Here is a 22,223-nt window from a genome sequence, read left to right as displayed (position 1 = left end):
ATTTTAAATTTTTTTTTTAACAAAACAGAAACAGACACAGAACCATTTAAGCTTTCAGAAAGAGCAATTACAAAGCAATGGCAGGTAGTTACGGATATTGGCACTAGTTTTTTATTAACTTTTTCACGTTATCTTATGATTAGGATAACTTGAATTTGGAAGATATCTTCATTTGAAATATTACTTCCAAAAAATTTGATTCCTTAGACACGTTTTTTTTATTTATATAAATTCCACTTGTTTTATAAAGTTTCAAGAGAATAAATAAAAGGTACATCTTTTTATAAATGTGGGTTGTAGTATCTATTCATGTTGTACGTTTTAATTTTTAAACATACTACATTTAGAGGGTTGTTGTAATGTGTCGTTAGTTTACACGAAAACATGAAACTTATCGTTGACATATGACTACAGTTCTTATGTTGTTTGAATCTATAAATTTGTTCAACATGATCTATTGTTGGTTCATGGAACATGTATCAAACTGCTTGTTTTCTACTTTGAATCTTTCAACTTTGAGTTTTGCTTAATATAATCAATACGTTGGATTTGTTTCTTTGTCCTTAATCCTTTGAAGGTACTTTCATACCTAAGACGTATATAAGAAATGAGAGTGTGAACATATATTCAGTTTTTTTAATAGTATTTACTATTTAGTTTACATGCTTATAATTTTTATAATCATGAAAAGGTGTGCATTTTCTTTGATGTATCATAAAAGTTACCACAAGATGAGAAAAATATAATAAGAAAAGAAGTTGTACCAATTATATTGAAAAGTGTAGTGGTTGGTGATCTTCCACCAATTTCATATGGTTTTTATTTGAAGACTTCTCATCTTTTTGCTGGAAAATTCTTACTGTTGGCCTTACAAATTACATCATGTGCCAAATTTAATATAGCTGGCAATGGATGCATCTTCTTTGCAAGTCCTATGAAGTTGCAACTTGTAAGCTAAATTATCTAAACTAAGACTGGGTGGCCACAAACCGACATGAACAGCTTTATTAATTATATTCAAATTGAATTACTTTATTTGTACCCTTATCATGGAGGTCCCCACAAGCTAATACTTATGTTCATTGTATTTGCTTTTGATGTTGTACTATATGTAGGTCAAGTTGTAACATGTGGACTTGTTATGATTCTTGACTTGAACCATTCAATGTGTTCATATTGGCAGAAAGACACTGGTGCGTCTTTGACAGTTCACACCACCAATAAAGGCATTGTATAAATCCAAGAAACCAATGTGAAGCTTCAAGTCACCCCCTCAGTTGGCATATAAATGTTATAACTTGGGTGAATTCTTTTTTTCAGGTATGCACTTCCAATTCCTCTTTCTTTCTTGAATAGTATATATTTTGTATTTTTATGTGTTCATACTAATCTTGAACTGCTGTGAATCATGTTTATAAAATATATTCTATATGCATGATTAGTTTGTATTTTCCTTTTTTATGATTTTGGGGTGGGTGTTCAACTTGAAATTCTTGTAGGAGAGAGAGGATAAGATCATGAGTCTAAAGTTATAACTTTTCAAACCCTGGTACTTGTAGTTTTCATGGAATAGAACTCATATATGCTTCTTAATGAACCCAAAATAATAAAGTGAATCCGAATAGAAAGTATATACTTTTTAATCGTCTGTATAGCATCTGATTTGAAGTATACCTAGAGAAAAAGTAGTCTTAAACCAAACGCGTTCTATAGTAACACAAATAATAAGGGGAGGGGGTGGTTACTAGTGATAGAATTCTATCACTCACAAGCACCAATCAAGTTCCGCCATGTCATCAACCATTTTTTCATCATTCACAACCTTTTTTTAGTGGGGGTGATCATCACTCACCACCACACCCAACAATTTCCCCCCAACCAACAATACACTCACAAAAAAAATAATAATAACGGCGTGATAAAAATAACGAAAATTTGATTTCGTTATATATTAACACGTTATAGAATGAAGTAGGGGTGGGGATTTTTAATTTCGTTATATATTAACGAGTGATACAATTATATCACGGGAGTGCCCCACCTCCTCTAAACCAGTTACAACATAGGGTGGGAATTGAGTATACAATAGGTAAATATCATGCAACTTGAATAACATTAAATCAGGTATATTGGTTTATCAGAATACAGGTTAAAAGAAATAATAAAAAGATGCTAGAGTAACAATCTAGAGCAATCCCCCGTCGCTCGTGTGTGGACATGAGAAAATGTTAGTCTGAATGTTAGATCTCAAATACCATCAACACATTTTAGGTGCATTGGTTTCGATGAGAAGAGAACTCTACATTTTATAAGCATGATCAAAGGGGGTCTTCTACGGATGGGTAACATTTCACGTAGTCTCCAACCGGGTAACCATAAACAATTTAATGCGATCTTAGTGATTAAAACAAACAATATTAGGTGATATGATTAGCTGAATGTTAGTTACTTTCTTGTTTAGGATGAGGAGGCAAAACCTCGCCGGCGACCATGAGTCCTCGAGGGTGCTTATAGGACACCTTAGGCGAATCCCACATCCTTGACTGGATGGTGGGGGCAAATCATTGGGCTTATAAGGCATATCCTACCTCAAATATTACAAGCACGTTTTCAACGTATTTGTTGTGGAAGAAAGGAGAACTTCAACGTTAAGATTGCTTGGGTGGGGGTAATCGAAGGATGGGTAATCTCATGTGAAGTGGCCATCCAGGTAAGAGAAAACAAAGTCATGAGCCGTAATGAGCAAATTAGACAATATTGGTAGGTATGAGTAGTCAGATGTTATAGCACTATATGTATATTTTAACCTTACTTGACCTCATTAGTGAGACCAGACCATGACACATCGGGTGAAGGGGGTTCTATTTAGTAAAAACCATAGGATGGGGCACATTTAGCACAATCTTGACACATCTGGACTAACATGTATAACGAAGGTACTACAAATACATGACACACAGAGCACACACCAAGTCGTCAATGAGAAGAACACCTTATGCTCGATAGCTTCTCTAATGATCACTTATAGGAAGTACGACATACGAAATGTACACATGACCTGTCATATATATTCTTCAAAGGATATATATATCCTGTTACATAATTATACATATGTGGCACACGTACACATTTGTTTCTCTCCTCTGTTTATTCTCTCTCTCTCTCTCTAAACACACACAAATACCATATACAATCTTGTATTGAGAGAACTGACTAGACCATATATTATTCTAAACAATTTATACAAATATTTGTAAACAAATATTTTACTGCTTAAATTATTATGTGGGGAGAGGAAATGATATGGGTAAAGCATATTAATGTTCCAAGAGAAATCGAAACTCTTAACTCTAATGTGGAAGAGGGTGTTTAAAAGATGATTTGAAAATAAATAAAGTCAACATCGAAAGAGGGAAGAACAACTATAGATCGTTTCAAGAGAAACACAAACAAATTCATGATTTTTCACATGTACAAAGATGAAGACTAGCAACTAATATAATGTGCCACAAAATCTATTGACAAATTCCTTGATGAACCATGAGATGCATTTTCCAAGCCAATCAACCAGCCATGACAGCACACCAACTAGAACACAACCAGCCCACAACTTCCAGTTCAATGTTGGACCATAACCAAAAATAACTTGTAACGCAACAGAAATGGCATGTAAAACCATAAAAGCGGTTATTGCAACCCAAAACTTTGTATGTCGAAGAATACCTCTGAAAAAATTCTTCTTTTGTAGCTCCCTTGCATTGAACAAATTAAAGAACTGACATATAATAAAGATGTTAGAAACCACGGTTTTCATGTAACTTGAACCCACGATTCCGGATCCTTTGGTTTGAATAATCACTAAGCATGTAACCTGATACCCAACCTGTAAAATTATGTTTATGGCCATGTGTGCAGTTATAAGTGATCTTCCACAAGTAATTGGTTTATCTGATGTTGCCTTTGTTAGTAATGCCAAACCACCAAGAAAAAGCACGGCTAAATTTACATATACAGACTGAAATATCGTTAAAGAAGCATCACCCCAAGCTGATGTCTGAATAAAGTTTATCAAAATGCTGCTAATGGTTGTGATTAGCACAGGCTGGAGAAAGCTTTGAATATTGTAGTAGATGCATCTCCCAGAATGAACCATGCTGATTATATCGGACAAATTCCAATCCCGTATGATGATATCGCTACTTTCTCTTGCCTTTTCGGAGCTCCGTCTTCCCATAGCTATACCTATGTTGGCTCCCATCAATGCAGGGACTTCATCTGTTCTTTGTCCAAGAAAGACCACCACTTCACCTTTCTTCCTCAAAGCCTCTACAAGGAGTGACTTATCAGATGAAAATGCCTCGCCAAGAACACGAATCTTGTCCACGATTTCCCGTCTCTCCTCATCTGTGCATTTCCTGAAATCTTCTCCTGAAAGAACTGAATGCTGTGGATCCTCATTGGCTGTAAGTCCATATTGCATGGCAATATCTTTCAGAACTTGTAACTTTTTGCTGGAGACTATTATAATTTCAATTCCAGATTCTTTGCACGCCTTCACTTCTGCTTTTGTTGTTTCCTTGTCCTTGTTTTTCAGGCCTAGTAAAGCTACCAGGACCCAGTGCTCCGCATCTTGTGTTTGGGTATCTGCATGCTTGCAAGCAACTGCAATTGGGTTCAAATTATGTATGCACACCATGTCGCCTTTAGCTTGATCAAAGTCTCTTCTTATTGTGTCACTCATGGCAACGTGCTCCCCATGAGTATTGTAGTAATGTGTGCACTTACTCATAATTTCATTCACTGGACCATTCAAATGTTGTATCTGTTTTATTCTTTCCTTGTTTAATTCCAACCCATAATTGGCACCATGTAGATAGGCATTCTCATTTGATGTGCCAATCCAATCACATAGTGCTTCAACAACATTGGAGGACAGTCTTCTACTGTCACTGATAAATTCTCCTCCAATAAAGAGCTTTTGGACTTCGGTATCATCTTCATTGAATTCTCCAACAGCGTCTGTGCAAATTATTGTGACTGGTGCCATCTTTAAAATAACATGTAAATCTTGTTCAGTGGCTTTATCAGATAGTGTCTCTTCATTCCAGTACACAATTGCTAACGAAACAACAAAAGGTACACCTTCTGTTAACCCAACCAGCATCACACTTAGCAACTTCATTAGACCTTTGGTTGTGTACTTAGAATCTTTAATGATGTTTTTGAAGGTATTTGAAAAGCTTCTAATCCCACTAGGTTCAGCCATTGATTCTGGTCTGTAAACAGTATCATCATCTATTTTTCCAGCTATATAGCGTAGGAATAACACAAGAATGATGAGAAAACTGATAACGACCCGAATATAGTGCATGCAAGTGTTCAACTTGCCGAGGTTGGCTTCTAATTTGAACCAGCTAGCATTTGGATCACATGTGGCTTTGCTCATCATCATATATGTAGATGTGACGACCATCCGAGCATCCCCCTTTATCACTCTTTCACCGTATGACAAGAATGGCTTCTCCTCATTAATTATATAAGATTCATATCCACAATCCAGTTCTAGGTCTTCACCATCTACAAACAAACCATCAGCTGGAACTTGACAGCCCTTCTTTAGTGAAAGAAGATCACCATATACGAGCTCTGACTCACTAACATCTATAGTTTCACCTCCTCTTATCACATGGAGTTCCCTCACACTCCCTTCTTTCAGTTGTTTTTGTAACTTCTTTCGAGCCCTTTGTTCTTTCCAGTACTTATGGATAGAAGCAAAGAAAACGTGTAAACCGATGGCTACAAGTACAACTACCCCATCAGTCCAACCATCCTGTAGACCTTCTTCGTTGATCCGGAATGCAATTGATAGGGCTACAGCCAGCAAAAGAAGGAGAACAGTTTTCTTCTTGACTTCTTTCCATACCAATTGAAAGAATGGGTGTGTAGGAGCCAGACTGAAGGAGAGCTCGTGCTGTCGGTGAAGAGCTTCTTCCTTGGATATTCCTTTGTTCAAATCTGTACCAAGTGCATCTTTCACCCCATCTACACCTCCAAACTCTAGAAGGGTCTGCAAATTCTTTTGACGTACTATCTTTGAGATGTTTTTGATTTGGCTATGCCTCGCAGGTTGATCAATAGTTATGTGGTGCTCAGATGAAGCAAGTAAGCTGTCACTAGCTTCTGCAACTTCTGGTCTCTGCTAAATGTTTAAAGAAAGTACATAAGTGCATACATACTGGATTAATAAAGAGTTATCTTAAGCCTGCATAAAAAAAATAGAATGAGGAATATGAACTTACCCCTTCAGTTGCACCAGAGCTGTCATGATGAACATTATCACTAGCTACTGATGCTGCATGTGCTTTGAAGGCTAGGCAAGAACGGAGAACTTGGGTAAGTGTTCTTATCTCCTTCCTTGAATGCAAAGTGTTATCTACTGTCTTAAGCAATGGGACAGCTTGATCTCCATCCATAAATTTGTAGGTTTTCTCTTCCATGTCTTTATTATTAACCTGTGTATAACGAAACCAATGCGGATGTTAACATACAGTCACACACACACACATATGCATTGAACAAGGATTCACTCATTAGATTTTGCATCTTTGCATGATGGACCTTGTCATGTCAAGGTTTGGACTCTTTAAGTATATGTCGGTTTTTTCATTATGATAAATGTTGGTTTTATTCGTGTATTAAGGTTATGCATCTTTTATTTCACTATATATATATATATATATCAGAGTTTTTGGCTCCAGGTACGGCTCATTGGATCGTGTGTATTAACGTATCAAGAGAAGGTTCCTTCTGTGGGAGAAGGTAGGAGATGAAGCTAGTCACGAGAAGCTATTACTCAAAGGAAACTTTACTGCATTGAACTTACAAAGTTGGAAACTACAGTCTACAATATGGGAAATCGGAACTTGCTAAGCTGCTGAGATACACCACATGAGTGAAATACTAAGCTATTTAAACTAAGATATAGTAAGCTTAAACTAGATAATGGGGTAGTAGGGGAGTAACAAATGCTACCAGTACCAAAGGGCTTGTAGCCCACTAGTATCAAGATGTGTACATAAAGGTGTTTCTTCTTAAGTGGTTGGGGGTTCTAAGTCTGTCGTGGGCAAATGTGTAGATCTAGGAGTAGGGTAAGTGGGTGTGTTAGTTAGTCGTTTTAATAAACACAAGCTAATGCAATAGTTACTCTATGACTAAACTTCTTTAACGCTAATTCACACACCCGCCAAACCAATTCCTAAATCTACATCAATGTCCATGGGACTAGAATCCTAAATCACTTGTGGAGGAACACCATTACCACACTTCTTGATACCGCCAAGTAGGGATGAGCACGGTACCTGTTCGGTACCGAAAAACGGGGAAACTAGTACCGGTACAGAATATACCGGTTCGGTACCGGTATTTACCGGCGTTTTACCCGTAAATACCGGTACCGAAAAACGGGGAAAATGGGAACCGGTACCCGGTAACAAAGGGCCATCCCTACCGCCAGGTTACAAACACTTTGATACTACATCACTTAACTAAGTCACAAAATTCTTGTTGAACATTAGGAAAGCCCCCCATCTTAATGATTGTGTCATATATCCTCTATCAGGATCGCGTTAATATAACTCAGCTCTGGTTTACAATCCACCGTCTCCCCCTTAAACCAGACTATTGCTCTTAGCTTCTTCCATAAAACTCTTGATGCTTCTTCTATATACTTTTCTTTGTACCCACTCTTTTCGACCAACAAATTCTTCAACCAGCTGGTTTGATATGCTGCTGCACTAGCTGCCACAAACTCAGATTCACTTGTCAACAATTGTAATGACATCCAGAAGATTAACATGGACCATTGTAACACCTAGGCAAATCCCAAATCAGCTGTTGGCAGGAGAGATTCTTGGTTCATAAGAAATGCTATGCCTCTTAAATCACCAACGCGTTTTGGGCGCCTTTAGCTATGGAGCACATGAAAACTTCACAGTGAAGCGTGCTCAGGTCTGAGTAGTACCGGGGTGGTGACCTCCTGAGAAGTCTCCACCGAGGTAACCAAAAACAATTCCACAAGTTCCTGGATGGGCAACCCATCGAGGACAAAGAGGGCAATATTGGTGGTACGAGAAGCCGGGTGTTACAACAATGCTAGCTTCCTTTGTTTCTGTGACTAACATGTGATGATATTCTCCCTAAGATATATTGAAAAGTTGGAATGTACAATATTGAAAATTAGAACTTGCTAAGCTACTGAGATACATTACAAGAAGAAGGACTAATATATTTATACTAAGAATTAGTAACTTATGTTGCGCTACCATCACCATCATTATCATTATCCCCATCACCACCTCTTTCTCCTCCACCACCACCCACCACCATTATCAGCCACTATTAGATCACCACCACTGGAAAATCACATACCATCACCACCACCATATGCCTACACACCACCATGAGCACCACCGTTCCCTACACACTGCCATTAACACCACTATTCCCCATCCCAACTCCATCAACACCACCGTTCCCCTGCGCAACGCCATCACCACCATTGTTCCCCTGAGCAACGCCATAGGGGGTCGTTTGGTCCGATGGTGGTGGAGATTTGTGATTTCCAGCAATTCCATATGCTAGGTGGTGGTGGTGGTTGATATGATGGTTGCAGGCAAGAAAGAGAGAGAAAAGGTGAGAAAAGATAGAGTGTTTTTTTATGGTGGTGTTGCCAGATTATAGTGGAGATGGCGGTGGTGGTGGGTGGTGCTGGTGGTGATGGTGATGGTTATGCAACATAAGCAGCTACGTCAATAAATAATAAAGTTTTTTGTGACGCATAAACAACCACATCAGCAAAAAAAACTAATAGGGTTAGACCTCTGTAGAAAATGCTTGATGAAAAAAAGGTTAAAAGTTGGGATTATCACTAAACATTTTCATAGTTAGGACTGTTGATGGGCAATATGTCATAGTTGGGATTATTTAAATTCATTAAACCGATTTTTAACAATGATTTCAGAAACCAGAAAACAAAACCAAACCAAATCGCTAAATACGATTTTTAAACACAAAAAAAAAATCCAGCTGACACTGTTGGTTGGGTTGATCGGTCGACCTAATCAATAAAAACGGATTGTTTTGACGGTTTAGCAGTTTCATCAATCTTTTTATAATCTATTTGGAAGGGGTTAGTTTTTATTAAATATTTTTAAATGATAAATATGGTTTATGAAACTTTATGTACATAACTCATATTCATCATAATCATCATTGTAAGGGTTAACGGGGCGGTCCCGTTATTTCATCACGGGAAACATTTATAACGCTTGGAACTATATCTCCCCCACCCTGCCTCCTTGCTATAACGCGTGATGCTATAACGCAATTCCATTTTCGTGATATTTTCAACGCGTTATTGTTTTTGTTATGTGAGTGTAATTGTTGGTTGGGGGGAAATTGTTGGGTGTGGTGGTGAGTGATGACCACCCCGACTAAAAAAGATTGTGAGTGATGGAAAAATGGTCGATGACATGGCGGAACTTGATTGGTGTTTGTGAGTGATAGAATTCTATCACTAGTGAACCACCCCCCCTCCCCTAAGAATAACAATAATGCATATCATTTTCGAGTTCTAAACCGTCAAATAATCCATTAAGCCTGGTTTTTCAAACTATAAATTGTGTTATCGAGATTTGACTCGCGAACAACCCATATCTTACCACATTTCTAGACAATGTACCCTATGTGTCTGTTGGTATAATTATGCTCGTGTTCTAATCTTTTAGATTCACAAGTTCATGTTTTTTTTTTTTTTTTTTTTTTTTGTATATGTATCCTCTGTTAAGCTCAACCTTTAGGATTAAGACTGTTTAACCCACATCTTCTCTATAAAGGGTAGATGGGTTGTAAATCTTTTTCTCCTTACCGTATACATCTTTACCCAACCTCGATTTCTCTCTACCCCTTGTATCTTACGTGCATATCACGCATATTTACGATATTCGAAGGCACTTTTAGGGCTATGACGTATAGTCACCCTTCTAAGGGGTTTTTAGATGTTTTAATTTCATTCCAAACTTGAGAAAGACTAGAACTTGTCCAACCCAACTACAAGACCAACATTTGTTGTATGTTCTTATGACTTTTTTTATAATTAAATTGTTAATCGAACCATTCATCTTATTGGTCCATGGGTCGTACTGTTTTCAAAAGTTGGGTGAGGTAATAATTTTAAGCTAAAAACTAATTTATTAATATACACACACATACATACATATGGGAAAGATATAAAGAAAATCTAGGTGAGTTATGAAACCAAGAAAACTTCATCTACAGTTTCTCTCTTCTATCTAACATAAAAAGGTGCAACAGTTGGATCTCTTACACTAAAATCTTTCTATAAAACATGTAACATGTTCTTTACATGCACTACAAATTATCAAAAAAAAAAAAAAAAAAAAAAAAAAAAACTCGTAAATTCTAAGTTCTAAAATGTTACACTTATACATCTGAAAATCTATTGTTGAAAACCCAAAAAAAATGTAACATATGAAGTTACATATAATATAAACGGGTAAAATGATGTAATATATTCTTTATCCTCTCTACTTACACAAAAAGTACAATTGTTAGATCTAAAAAAGTGTTCACCCATTTAAGTTTGTTTGGTTTTCTTAACTCAATATACAGAGGTCGGTTATTGTATAAAATGACTTAATGTATGAAGCGTACGAGATTCAGTATAAACATGCGAAAAAAAGTTTATAACATGCGATTTTGTTATATTTGAACATCATGCGATTTTGGTATTTTTTATGACATGCGAACTTTTTTTATTAACATGCGATTTATTTATTTATTTATTTTTTGAACATGCGATCTTCTGTTTTTACAACACGCGGCTTTTTGTCATAACGTGCGAATTTGGCATTGCCTACGCTCGTACGTTAAGGCAAAATGTACGATACACTTTTTCTATCTATATCTATATATATATATATATATATATATATATATATATAGGGTTAGATTCATTTATGAACAACCCTCTTGATAGTGAACACTAGTGAACTATACACAAATGTAAATCAATGGTCAGGATTTGATGATGAAAATACACTAGTGTATTTTACGATTTGATGATGTAAATCAATGGCCAGTATTTGATGATGAAAATACACTAGTGTATTTTACGATTTGATGATGTAAATCAATGGCCAGGATTTGTTTACTCAGTTCACAAATACACTAGTATATATATAGGCTTTGGTTCAATTAAGAACAACCACGAGTTGTTGTGAGAGCCATGAGAACTCCTACTTTCCGCGCGAGTTGGGCGACAATTTTTTACACAAACGTAGATAAAAATATTATAAACACATCTGTAAAAACAAGCAAAAAAAATTGTCGAGTCGGTAGTTTTGCCTAATGTAAGTTTTGTTTACGCACTGGTATAATTTTGTTACGGCGATAATATTTTTTACACCTCGTGTTGATTTGTGCATGCAACATTTTAAAAAAATTGCTAAAACAAGTGATTTTTTTAAGATTTTTGAGAAATTCTTTTTTTTGAAAAAACTTATTGGAAGGCCTAATTCTCATGGTTCTCATAACTCAAAGTGCTTCTCAGTTTATCCTAACCCTATATATATACATACTTTAAAACAATTATGAAACTTATGGTGTGGGTTTGCAATGCTTTGTAAACATGAGGACTAGAATAAACAATTATGGAAGCTCATTTTAAATGAGATTTTGGAGGAAATAAATAAAGAAAAATTAAAATCTGGTCCAAGCACCAATCTGATTCGCTGGCTCAACTCAACTAGTTGGTAGAGGCGCTTCAAGGGTACTTGTGTAATCACTTTTGCGGTCCTGGCCAGTCATTTAGTCATTGCCTTGGTTCAAGTTCTACTTCGTACTCCCAATATCGATTTCATGTGCTTGTTCATGTTCTTGATTTAAAGGAAAGTCGCAAGCTAAGTGTATGTAATTGTGAGTACGCTATACTAGATAATTTAGTATAGTTATTGATGAATACAATAAGTAAATAGGATTGTGTATCATGTACAGGATGTTGAATTGATGCTTTTACCTATTCATCTTGTTCATGGATGCTATCCATGATCTTGTAAACACAGGCATACATATATATATGGATGGATGGTGGGTAGTGACACACACAAACACACATAAGATAGATTCAACCAATATGCAAGTAGGGTTGTGTATCATGTATAGGATGCTGAATTGATGTGTTTACCTCTTCATCTTGTTGCTCAGGACTGCTATCACTGCTTTTGGATGAACAAACCCTGGAAACTGGTGGAGATCTTTCACTAAGTCCTCCAAGAAACACTTGTACAGACTGCACAACTAGTATGGCAGCATGTGTCATTTGTTTTGCACTCAAACCACCACCATCCTGGTCCACCTGTGGTGGTGACAGCAGCTGCATCTCAAGGTCCATAGGATCATCAACCCCTTGCATCATCATTTTCTGTACAGCAAGAATCAAACTACAAGTAAACACACTATATACACAGATTAATATGCTGCATGTCAGTAAGTAGAGAAAGTTAGAATCATAGAAGGCCTAGCTTACCAGAGTTCTCAGATAACGAACACACACACACAGAGAGAGAGAGAGAGAGAGAGAGTGTGTGTGTGTGTGAGAGAGAGAGAGAGAGAGAGAGAGAGAGAGAGAGAGAGAGAGAGAGATGGTTATATCGTATTTTGATTTGTGTATATAATGAAAAATATAAGAGGATACCTCAAGGAGACCACACGCGGTTTGTTGCAAGACTCGTCAATATGAACTTTTAAATTACATGGAAAATAGCACTACAAGTTCAAGGATATTCAATTAAAGTATATTAAATTCCAGTGATCACCACAACAAATATGGTATTTTTTTCCTTATGAGGAAGTGTAAAAATAATAAGGGGCTGTTTGTTCACCTCTTAATGAGGTTTTTAATGGTTCAGACCTTTTATTGATTCAGCACTTAATGGTTCAGACTGTTTCTTTCATGAACAGATGTCTGAATTTTTCAGACATTTGCCTATGCCTCTGAATGGTTAAGCATTATACAGAGTCTGAATGGTTAATACCTCTAATCTAAATTGGTCAGACATTTGCCTCTGAACGGTTAAGCATTATACATGCTCTTAATGGTTCAGACCTCTTACTCACCTCTTACTGGTTCAGCACTTAACTATTCAGATGTTGCCAAACAGCCCCTAAGTTTGTCAAGCCTTGTAAATACACATATAAATATAAACTAGTTTTTTTACGTCGAGCGTTGTGATGAAACCGAGCAAATTAAATGATGATGTAAAACAAATGTGATTTGAAAATAAAGCATGTTGTTTAGAAAGCCAAACCATTAGAACGGTTTAATTTATCATCATACCGCGTTTTATGATACCAAATAAATACTTTATTTTGAGTACAACTTCGTTTTTACACTTATAATGGAATCTCGAGCGGAAAAATCAAGCACAACTATATACTTAAGTTTTTAGAAAAAAGTTATAAACGTAAATCATTAAAAAAGTATCAAATTAATTGATAAATTAATATATGTTATAAAAAAGAAAAAATAATTATTAGAAAAATGGTGAAGGAAATATATGCTTTAAAAAAGGGAAAAAATAGAAATATGTTATTAAGAATAAATATAATAATAAACTATTATAATCAATTAAATAAAAAATAATGAAAAACTATATATTATTATAAAAATAAAGTTACTATTCATGTTCTTTCATTAGCAATATATATAATATATATAATATATATAATAGTGTAATTTTAAAAGTAATCGTTTATCTCGATTAAAGTAGTGTGTGTTCAAGTCTCACAAAGTGGATAATATATGAACTTTAGACGTAAATTTTAATCATATTTTAAAAAAAATATGATTATGTATTTTAGAACTGCAAATTTTTTTAATCATGTTATATGTGTGACTTGAATTCAAGACCTCTAAACAAATAGATTCCTAAAGGCTTTGCTCTGTCGTCGCCAACTCTATTGGTCATTTTTACATTTCTCTATCCTGTATACTAATATCTCCAAATTTAGACACTTCTAAAGACTTTTTGCTTTGTGACTGAGTCACCAACCCTATTGATCATTTTTACGTTTGTTTATCATGTATAAATTGCTGAATATCTATAGAGCTATTAATGAACTAATTTTTTTTGAACGGCAAACAAACTTAATCCCGAGCACTCTCGGGGCACCCACTGGACAAACGGAGTACTCCGAGAGTAACCCGAGTCCACCACCAATTCCGGGGAAAACCTGGTAACCCACCCGCCCGTAGGCACGACAGTGAAATTACCAGTAAAACCCGTTTGGCTCAAGGATCCAACTCAGGTTTCCCTGTGTCTCCTATCATTGCCCACCAGTGCCTCACTCCGCACCAAGTGGGAGTCGAACCTGCATCTCTCAAGAGAAATGCAAGCCCTCCACCACTTGATCTAGAGATCATTGGCAATGATCTAATTAAATGAACACAAATGTGGTTAGCTTGTTGATTTAAATGAAAACACTTAAATAAATAATCCTTTTACTCGGTAAAAATAAATATATATTTGTAGTTGTATTCAATGAACAAGGATGGTTTCTTTACAAAGAGCATTTTATGAGAAGTTTATATAGGCATTGTGTTTTAATTTTTAGACATGTTATTTTAAATTCTTTTGGCATGGTATAATATAGAAAAACACAAAACACAACTTAAAACACAATGAAGCAAGAAATCTAAAACAACATACGTCAGTCTGTTTTAAATTTAATGCCTATAATTTATATGATCGTGTTTTAAGTTGTTACGTTTGGTGTTCTTTCTATATCATAATTCAAAACGTCATGCCTAAAACTTAAAACACAATGCCTACATAAACTTGTCATATACTTTATAAGAAGAATACCATTTGTAAACTTATCACGAACACGATGTCAAGCACAAAACTTTATTAATATAAAAACAATCTGTACAACTTCTTTAAACAAACTCAAACGCAACCGTAAAAAGAATCAGCAGCTAGACCAATCTGCAGATGCCAAAAAACTGAAACAGTCACAGCAGATTATCAACCGATAATCTGCGTCAAGTGATGATAAAACGCGGCTGCAAATCCTCTCGAAGGCAAGGAATCAACTTTTCAGATGTTCTAGAGAGAAAGATAAAGTAGAAAAACGGCAGGGACTTTGAGAGTAGTGAAAGAACTTATGAAGAATAGCAGCGATTAAGATCAGAAGCAGCAGATGAATGCAGCGATTGAATTGAGAAGCTGTGTATATGTCTCCTGATGTCCCTATGCAGCAATGAATAAATAACCTCTCAACCCTATCAGCGAATATTCACAAAACTTGAGCCCAAAGGAACTTCTTCTTAGACTTGAGCCCAAAGGAACATCTTCTCAAACTTGAGCCTAAAAAAGGAAATACTCGGAAAAAGAAACGAACAAATATATTAGACAAAATATAAAGGAAAAAAATATTGAATTGGAATATTTATATTTTAACACCCCCCCCCCAATTCAATATTTGAAGCAATCAATTATGTGAAGAAGTTGACAAACCTTTTCATGAGAACCAGGAGACAGACCTTTTGTAAAGACATCAGCAGCTTGATCCTCTGACTTGACACCAAAGGTCTAAATAACTCCGTTAGCAATTTTTTCTCTTAAGAAAAAAAGATCAACCTCAAAATGTTTGGTACGCTCATGAAAGACAGGGTTGGCAGCTATGGAAATGGCAGCCGTATTATCACAATACAGCTCACATGTAGCAGCACACATAGATCGGTATTCAGCCTCAGTGGAAGACCTTGAGACGGTGGACTGGTTTTTACTTTTCCATGACACAAGATTACTTCCTAAAAACACACAAAAACCAGTAACAGATTTTCGAGACCCTAGGCATGCATTTAGCCCAATCCGAATTAGAAAAGGCTTTTATATCTAAAATATCTTTCTTCTTAAACAAAATTCATTTTCCAGGAGCACCTTTTAGATATCTTAAAAGTCTTAAAGCAATTTTCAAATGAGCTTGAGTAGGCGAATGCTTAAACTGACTAAGATAATGAACTGAATATGCTATATCTGGCCGAGTGTGAGAAAGATAAATCAATTTTCCAACAAGTTTTTGATAAACAGTTATATTTATTAAAGGCTGATTATCTTTTTCACAAAGATGAGACAAGACATGATTTGCCTCGATAGGACAACTAACTGGTTTACAACCAGTCATACCAAATTCAGCAAGTAAATCTAAGCAATATTTCCTTTGAGTTAAACACAACCCAGTTGTATTTCTTACAACTTCAATACCCAAAAAATATTGCAACTTTCCCAAATCTTTTATTAGAAACTTTGATTTGAGTAAAAGTTTGATTTCATTAACTTGCTTTGAACAACTACCAGTTATGATAATATCATCCACATAGACAAGAGGAACAATAAAAACAGAGTTTTTTGTCATAACAAACATGGAATGATCACACTTACTTTGTTCAAAACCAAGATCAACAAGAACTGATACAAGTTTCTCATTCCACATCCTAGGAGTTTGTTTCAAACCATACAAAGATTTTTTTAGTTTACAAACTTTAGACCCATAAGAGGAGTTATAACCATCAGGCAAACACATGTAAACTTCTTCATTAAGGTCACCATATAGAAAAGCATTGTTAATGTTAATTTGATATATTTCCCAGTTAAAGTGAACAACTATAGATAACACACACCTAACTGTAACCATTTTAACAACAGGAGAAATCGCATCAAAGAAATCAATGCCTTCCTTTTAACTAAATCCCTTAACAACAAGCCTAGCCTTATACCTCTCTATTTCACCATTTGACTTATATTTAATTTTATAGACCCACTTACATTCAATAGCTTTCCTATTCTGTGGTAACTCTACAATCTCCCAAGTTTTATTCCTATATAAAGCTTCAAGTTCCAAATTCATAGCATCAACCCAATTAATATCATTTTTAGCTTCAAAATAATTCTTAGGTTCACAGCTTTTATTTAACACGGAAGCAAAACAAAAACTTTCAGGAGATAAATTAGCATAGTTTAGGACTTTTTCTAAACCACATAATCATCAAGTTTAGAAGGAAATTTGGTGTTTCTAGAATATCTCCTTAAAACCGTGCTAGTTTGTTCCTCAATATCTCCCTCAGAATTATTATTGTCTTCATGTTCAGCATCATGCTCAGCCCTGTCTGAATCTGATTCTACATTGCTAGGTTCCTGATTAACAGCCATACCTAAAGCAATTTCTGAATCAGTTCCAGGCTGCTCAGACCCATGACCTGTTGAAGTACTTGTTTGTGTATTCTCATCATCGGGAGTTGAGTCAACTTGAGGGCTTTGAGTAAAGTTTAAATCAAAAAGATTTAAGGTGTTAACTTCAGATGGAGTATCAAGATCAGAAGATGCTTTCTTTTCTTTAAAAGGAAACATGGTTTCGTAAAACTTAACATCCCTGGAAAAAAAACATTATTCTTTGATCTAAACTCCAAAGTTTGTACCTTTTTTTTATTTGAATATCCAACTAAAACACATTTTTCAGCATGTGTGGTAAACGTATCAGAGTTGTTTAACACAATGCTGAAACAAAGACACCCTATAACCCTAAGTTGACACAAAACAGGAGCAAACCCAAACACAAGTTCATATGGAGACTTCCCACTCAAGACAGATGAAGGTGTCATGTTAATTAAATAAGTAGCAGTTAGAATACACTCAGACCAAAACTTAAGTGGAAAACCACCTTGAAAGAGTAAAGCCCTAGCTACATTTAACAAATGCCTATGTTTTCTCTCAGCTACTCCATTTTGCTGTGGAGTATGAACACATGAAGTCTGATGTATAATCCCATTTTCATAACAAAAACCACTCATTTGTTTATTTATAAATTCAGTACCATTGTCACTCCTAAAAAGCTTAACTGATTTACTAAACTGAGTTTTAAGTAGATTATAAAAAACTTTAATATTGTAAAACACTTTATCCTTTGACTTCATGAGATATGCCCACACAACTCTAGTATAATCATCAACGACAGTAAGAAAATATCCAAAACCATCCCTACTTTGAACTCTATAAGGACCCCAAACATCAAGATGAATAAGATCTCTTAGTCCCTTAGTTTTATGATCACTCAAAGGAAAAGGTTCTCTATATGCTGCTTAGCTCTATGACAAGTTTCACAAGGATCTAATTTAATACCAGTTTTAATATTTAAATCATTTTTAAGAATATGTAATACAGGTTCAGCAGGGTGACCTAACCTAGCATGCCAAAGATTAATATCACAGCTAGAATTACAAACCTTATTTGAAATAGAAGAACTACCACAAAAGTATAGACCATCAAACTGACTACCAGTCACCTTGACTTTCTTTGTTTGAGAATCCTGAATATAACATTTATGTTCATCAAAGGAAACAATCAGTTTACAATCTCTAGCAAGTTTATGAATAGAAATCAAATTTACACAATAACCAGGCACGACAAACACATCATATAGAGTAACCTTGTCACTTAATTTAAAATCACCAATTTTAGTGCGATTAGGATGTTTAACCTTAATATTAAATTCAGTTACATCCTTTTGATTAATCAGACACTCATCAGTCATTACCATGTGTTGATTAGCACCAGAATCAACTATCCACCCTACCGTTTTTCCTTTATCAATAAAGTTTGAAAAACAGTAAACAGGTTTAAAATCACAAGTAGGTTTGGATGATAAGTCCGCAAAACTATTCAGACAAACAGAATTAGCACACATACCAGCAAAACCACTGAGGATCACTCTTGGACTTATCATTCAAGAGACTAAGCAATTGGGCTATCTGATCATTGGTTAGAGAACTCACAGCAGAAGATGTATCAGTAGTATCAGCAGCAATATTATTACTAACCTTGTTACCCTTATTCCCACCAGGTTTTGACTTCATCCAAGAAGGATAGCCAACAAGTTCAAAACATTTCTCAATAGTATGACCAGTCTTATTACAATGAGAACATTTGAGATTCGGGTTAGGAATTCTAATACCCTTTTTCTTTGATTCATTAATTTGATTTGTTTAAGTAGCAAAACCAACAACATTGTTTAGAGTTTTATCAGAAATATTTTTGAATGAAGATGTGACTCTTCTCTAGAGATAACTGAAAAAGCATCCTTCACAGAAGGAAGAGTTTCTCTGGTTAACAAATTAGTTCTCACAGACAGGTACGAGCTATCAAGACCCATTAAGAACTGCATAAGCTTAATAAGATGATTAAAATCATTAAACTGTTTAGATGCATCACAAGAATAAGCAGGTAAAGCAAGTAACTGGTCTAATTGTTTCCATATACAATTCAACTTATGATAATACTCAGAAACAGGCATGCCATTTTGACTAAAGGAGTTAATATTTTGATACAGATTAAACACGACAGACCCAACTATCTTATCATAAGTTTCCTTTAAATCTTTCCATACATCAGAGGCAATTTTAGAATAAACAAGACCAAGATATAATTCTTCAGACACAAAGTTAAGAATCCAAGTAAGCACAATAGAGTTGCACCTATCCCATTATCTACCCAAAACTTCATCTGATGTAGACCTACGACAAGTACCATCAACAAACCCTATTTTATTTTTAACCTGGAGTGCAAGATACATAGCATTTGACCAAATTCTATAATTCTCTGACCCTTTAAGTTTAACACTAACAATTGACAAATTAGTAGAATCACTAGGATGAAGAAACAATGGATCACCAGCATCAATCTTGCTAACCAAAGTAGTACTAGTAGATGTCATATTATCATTGGTAATCACAGAATCATCACCAGGCATAGCAAACAGTCAAGAGTAGCACCAAAAGATTGTAAGCAAATGTCACACCCCGATATTCACAGGTTTCACCGGTGAGCCCGGTGGGGAGTATCGTGACGTAGTTAGTAACATTACAGTCAAACAACACAATATTTAAATGCACAGCGGAAGCAAAAGATAGATATATTTCAACCGAATATTATTGTAATATCATGTATCACTGACAGTTGAAATTAATCCACAGGGGGATCAAAAATAAATAGGAAATATTGTTCAACAGTTGACATCCAAGCTTGCGAGACTTATTGTGGACGCTAGGAGAAAGCCAGCCTAGTTCGCATAGTACCTGCACTTAACCTTTTTGGGAAAATACGTCAGTTTACACTGGTAAATACATTCAACCGACACTTTTGAAAAAGGTTTAATAAAATTGATTTGAATGCACGTGGCACAAACTCTTTATAACTTGGGATAATTACTTTAATATAATACTTGTAAACGAATTACATGTTTCTTATGCGTTTAGTAGCCCGATCCGTAGACCGGGTTAAAGATCAATAGACACACCACATTATTTATTCATTTATGCACTGACGGGTGTACGCCTACACCCCGTGCTCAGGTCGTGGCCATCTCGTATGATGATGCCAAGGATATCCGGGACATGGTCAGTAACCCCCCAAAGGCTTTAAGCAAACAAATCATTTCAAAACAGAGCATATCAATAATTTAACCTCTATTCGATTAAAGATTCAATGATGGACCAAGCGGTATTTTATATACCGTACCCCAAGCCCGTATAGGGAAATAAGTTAAAAGTATTTACCTTTGCAAAGTATATTTCACAATCAGCAATTGCAAGTAGCTTTTACCGGGTCTCCTATTCTGGAACGAAGGTTTATAATAACCTATTAGAATCCTAACGGGTCTTTAGTTAAGCCTAAACTTAGACCGGTTAGTTTTAACGAAAGATACGGTTCGAACGCACGAATAAGCGAAGACCGGAATAGAATGTGACTTAGACCCGACAAGTTTGAAGACTTGTATAATATGGGTAATCCAACCACATTCTGGATTTTGAGATAAAAACGACAAGGTTTGACCCGTTTTGGCTAATTTATGTAAACTAGTTACACAAACCGAACCGACCGCGTAAATGGCGTAACGGGTAACTGTAAGAGTCCTATACAGGTTTCCTAAGTAAATATGCTCTAAATATGTTGTGATATCAGTAGGATACCTTCCATTATGCCCAAAACAAGTTTAATCACAATATACTCCCCGTAGGGTTATTTTGGTCATTTTAAAGATTATAAAAGCGATTTCCGGGTTAAACAGGAAATCTAAGTTTTCTGATCAGGTTATAAAGTTCAAAATACTTTATTTATTATTTAAAATCAGTAACAATTGGATTGGCATCAAAATACTATGTAGAACTCGTTTTATGTCCGAAAAGGGTATATTCGGTATTTACCGAATCAAGGTCATAACCTTAGGTTATGAGCAGGTTAAAAATAATTAAAAATCTTTAAAAATCTCAAAATATTATATTACATCAGTGTGTAAAAGGTTTGGTGTCGAAATTTGGGTTTAGATAGGCTTTATGCTAAGTGCGCCGATTAATTAACAAAAGGTTTCTAAATTGCGCTATTTAGCATAACTCCTATTCTAGACCTTGAATTGTCATGAAATTTTAGGGGCATGTTTAGAAATCAGTAACTAAGGTTATTGTCCTTTCACATATCCAAAATTCTCGTTTTAAGGTCAAAAGGGCATTATGGTCAACTTTTAAGCATATAACGGAAATGTACAAATGACTCGGACAAACAACGAACCAGTCACAGAGGGTCATACCATTATGTAACCTGGTCCTAAGGAAGTCCTAAGGCATATCTAAGTCATTCTAGATCGGGTCAGAACTGAAGTCTAAGCAAAAGTCAAAGTTTTGCGACTTTCGGTTCTGAACCGGGTCAAATCAGAAAATTGTCAGATCAAACAAGCTTAGATCAGTTTTTATACTTATTATAAAGTTATATGAGTGATAAAATAGGTTACAAGCCTTCTACATTGTTAATTATGCGTTAATCCGAAAATTAGCATTCTGTTGACTTTTTCTAATCAACTTTGACCCGACATTTGAACTAGTTAGAGTGGGAATCAGAGGGTGCCCTTTTAAGGGTTTAATGCCCACATAATTACCATCATATAACTACCTTTGATTTGACTAATCACTGGACCATTAGTGATTAATCGTTAAGTCAACCGTTAATTACGACGGTTTGACTTTTAAGCTAAAACTAAGCAAAAACTTAACTAAGAGAGGTTAAGCATACTTACTGAAGTCTAATGCACGACCAGAG

At 35.4% G+C, this 22,223-nt stretch overlaps 1 long non-coding RNA gene across 2 annotated transcripts; it reads left to right on the top strand.

Moving 5' to 3' along the window:
• Nucleotides 1–1,326: 1,326 nt before the first annotated feature.
• On the top strand, nucleotides 1,327–12,858 carry LOC118484288. Of its 2 annotated transcripts, none has more exons than XR_004873190.1 (2): nucleotides 1,327–2,710; nucleotides 12,283–12,858. It is a non-coding gene; the product is annotated as an uncharacterized LOC118484288 (long non-coding RNA). The 2 variants fall into 2 exon arrangements; XR_004873189.1 differs by lacking the exon at nucleotides 12,283–12,858 and adding an exon at nucleotides 6,759–10,469.
• The last annotated feature ends 9,365 nt before the right edge of the window (nucleotides 12,859–22,223 follow it).

This window comes from Helianthus annuus, chromosome 11 (assembly GCF_002127325.2).
Source record: "Helianthus annuus cultivar XRQ/B chromosome 11, HanXRQr2.0-SUNRISE, whole genome shotgun sequence".
NCBI classification, from domain to species: Eukaryota; Viridiplantae; Streptophyta; class Magnoliopsida; order Asterales; family Asteraceae; genus Helianthus; species Helianthus annuus.
This window is presented reverse-complemented; position numbering and strand designations above follow the sequence as displayed.